General features: G+C 33.1%; 1 non-coding gene across 1 annotated transcript; it reads left to right on the top strand.

Annotated features, from left to right (window-relative positions):
• Window positions 1–1314: 1314 nt before the first annotated feature.
• LOC126027671 (U6 spliceosomal RNA) lies at window positions 1315–1417 on the top strand. Its single transcript, XR_007502302.1, has one exon. It is a non-coding gene; the product is annotated as a U6 spliceosomal RNA (small nuclear RNA).
• Window positions 1418–3669: the final 2252 nt, after the last annotated feature.

Below are 3669 nucleotides of genomic sequence, written 5' to 3'. Positions count from 1 at the left end.
ATCATTTATTTCCTTCACTATGCTCTATCATGCATCTTCATATTATTGTTAACCTGAGATTTTTCTTTGTAGAGTCTATAGCTCCAGTTCTTAACATAGGTATTTTCTAGATTAAGGACATCTCTGAACCTGTATCATTTCTGGTTGTATCTTGATAGCTCAGTAAAATGAAAAATGGATGCTTACTTTGAAGAGAAACTCATTTTTTTGCCATAGTACCTAGATTGAAAATCCTGCTTTTATTTCCACAGGCCATCTTCTAGCATACAAGTAGTCATCAAGTTTTTGTCTAGGTTCCTGTGGTTTCAGTTGCATGAAATTCTGAACAATATTTAGTAAACATTCTAAACATGCTGAAATATTATTCTGGAAAAGAATCATATCTTAATTGATAGCCAATATGTTTTTCAACTCAGTTTATTATGTTATAAGCCAGAGATACTGGAGACTTCCAAAGAATCTCCTGGACAGTTCTGGATCTCCAATGTCACTTTTAGGGGATGCATTTGTAATAATTTTTCCCTGCTGCTTCCTCTACCTTTTCCTTATTTGCCTGTCTAGTCCCTCAATCATAATCAATCATATAGTGCTATCTGGGTCAAGAGAAATAAACCAAACACTTTTCTTCACAAAAAAAATATAAGCCTAATATTACTTATATTATGAAACCTACAAAATGGAGACTGTGATTAAAGTATAAACTGTTTGAAAAACCACATTCCATCTGAATTTCTACACAGTTTAAAACAGTATCATGCATATGGTTTAACTGGATCTTTTATATTTAGGTAATTTTTATACCCTCCTTTCCTTGGACACTCCAATAACATGGAAAACTTGGTAGATTAAAACATTAGGGATTAATTTTGTGATCTTTCTGGAAGTTATAACTATGAATTAAAGGTGTCATCAGGCTGTTCTCTCTCTGAAATCTCCAGAAAATGATCATTCCTTGTTCTTCTAGCATCAAAAGTGATCATGGGGATTTAGAGTGATAGTATAGGTGGTAGAGAACTTGCCTTGCTCTCATAGAATTTGGAACCAATTTTTGCCTTCTTATTTGGTCACCAAGCACTGTCAGAAGTGATTACTGTTTTGAGTGCAGAGCCAGTAGTATCCTCTAAGCATGCCAGTTATGGCCTACAAACAGAAAAAAAAATAAAAAAAGAAAAGAAATGATTCTGGCTTCCAGTGAACTTTGGCTTATATCTGTGCTATTCTAAACTCAAATACTGTAATCATACATAGTTTCTGTCCTGGGAATTTATATTTCTTGATCTCTTTGGCCCAGGATGACAACATTTCTGGAAAAAGGAAATTCGGCAGCACAAATACTAAAATTGGAACGATATAGAGAAGAATAGCATGGCCCCTGCACAAGGATGACACGCAAATTCGTGAAGCGTTCCATATTTAAAAAAAGAAAAAAAAAGAGAAAATTCTCAGACAATGACCCTTTCCTGTGCAATTAATTCTTAGGGTCCTAAATGATTAGATTAGAGAGCCCTTCACAGATATTTCTTGGATAAGTTTGTTCCTATTGTAGACTTCTGTTGAGGTGGTTAATTATGACCATTAATGATTAGCTTTCTAGCAAAAGATTTTTCAAGAACACCTTGTGAACTTTTGATTGGTGGGTATCCAGTGGTGATAGTGAACTCATTCTGTTCCTACTTCATACCATGAAATAGCACTCCTCTCTTTAACTTAGAAACTGAGTGAAGTACACCTTATAGAATTTTGTTTATAAAATGTAAATGAGCATTTCTTGGCTGGCTGGGAAATTTCCTCAGATTTCTCAGATGAAATATGAGCATCCATAGGCATTTAGAACTTTTATTTTTGATTTTTGAAATGAAGAATCTATAAGCTTAAAGGTGGAAGAGAAGCTAGGGTACAATTTTGAACTCAATATAAAGTACATTTTAGTAAGAGGGAAGAGAGAGAATAGGAAAAATGCTATAGGAGTTTCCTTTAGTTAAGAGGTGACTTAATTTCAAGAATCCCCAGTCCCCTCCCATTTTGAATTTTATCTCATAGTGTCAAGAATACAAAACAATTTATCTATCTGCTTAGTAATGTTGGTTTTAGGATATTATTGCTGATTCTTGGTATAACATCATAGTGTACGTATCTAGAACTGATGCAGCCTGATTTTGAGCATTGCTGTGACTTTTTATATACCTCTGTCTTTTGAAAGAAAGATTTGCTCTTAAAATAAAAGACCAGGGTTAAGTTTATCTCTGGTATATTTATTTCCTTGTAGTAAATGGCTTTATCTATAGAAAAACACAAACAAATTATACCAAGTATTGGTAAGAGCCAAATAATAAATAAGAATAAGAATAAAGCCAAATAATAAATGTTGTGTTCATTCTCAAAGGCCATTTTCAGGGACAATAAAGTCTAGTGCTGCAGAAAGAAGCAGTTTGTACAAAACTGACACGGACACCACATTTCTTTTGCAAGAAGTGAACTAGGCATGAGGATATTTCTCTTCACAAAAAGAAGTGGATCTCTGTATGGATGGGTCTTATTTTGATTTGTCTTGAGATTCAAGGTTAAAGTGTTCTTTTTCTAGGTTATAGTAGCTCTGTATATGTTTGCTTAGTTAGACTTTGATAAGTCTATAATTTCATTTCTCAAGAACTAATTATTAATTAAAAAACCCATTCAGTAACAGGGAAATTCAAACAATTTAATAGAAAATTTTTAATTTTTTAATTTCTATTATAAACATCCTTGAAGAACTCCATAATGTAAATTATCTTTTTTGTTATCTATTCTACCAAGAATTTTATAACCAGAGACATTAGTATATACTATTTATTACATATAAGCTATGTACTGAATTGTTGGAATTTATCTAAGTCTAAAGAACAGCATATTTAAAAAGTAAATAATAAGCCCTATTGAGTAGATTGTGAAATTAAAATAAATTGGGGTTCAGTTTCCTTATTTGAAAAACAATAAGATTAGGACAAATTGATTATATCATCTCTAAATTGTCTGCAGTTCAAATCTTTATTTTAACTTTTTTTTTTTTTTTTTGGTTTTTTTGGGCCACACCCTGTGACGCTCAGGGGTTACTCCTGGCTATGAGCTCAGAAGTTGCTCCTGGCTTCTTGGGGGACCATATGGGACGCCGGGGGATAAACCGCGGTCCGTCCTAGGCTAGCGCAGGCAAGGCAGGCACCTTACCTCCAGCGCCACCGCCCGGCCCCTTATTTTAACTTTTAACTGCTCATTTTATAAACATACCTTAAGCTTTTTAATCTAGTACAGCTAAAAAGGCAATGAAAACCCAATTTGGCTAAAGTGAATTAAGGTATTTAAATTTGACACATTGCCTTTATAAATATTAATAAAGAATCAAATATTACATAATTTCCCACTCTCCAATGATTATAGAATAGGAAAGTACTATTACTGTTCTTATGCATGCTGATTTTCTCTTTCTAATTATTGTACAAATCAGAAGCAAAAAATAATCCCCTCTGTAAGAGTGAGTTAGCAACTTCCCTACCAGTTTTATTTAATAGCAGCAACTATTCATTTCAGTAAAGACCTAAAATAAGTAGCACTGATAGTGTTTTAGCAGCAGGCCTATAATAAATTTTAAGAGATAATTTCTTAAAAAATCCATTAAAGTAAAAGCTATCTATGGGA

This window comes from Suncus etruscus, chromosome 1 (genome assembly GCF_024139225.1).
Source record: "Suncus etruscus isolate mSunEtr1 chromosome 1, mSunEtr1.pri.cur, whole genome shotgun sequence".
Taxonomy (NCBI): domain Eukaryota; kingdom Metazoa; phylum Chordata; class Mammalia; order Eulipotyphla; family Soricidae; genus Suncus; species Suncus etruscus.
This window is presented reverse-complemented; position numbering and strand designations above follow the sequence as displayed.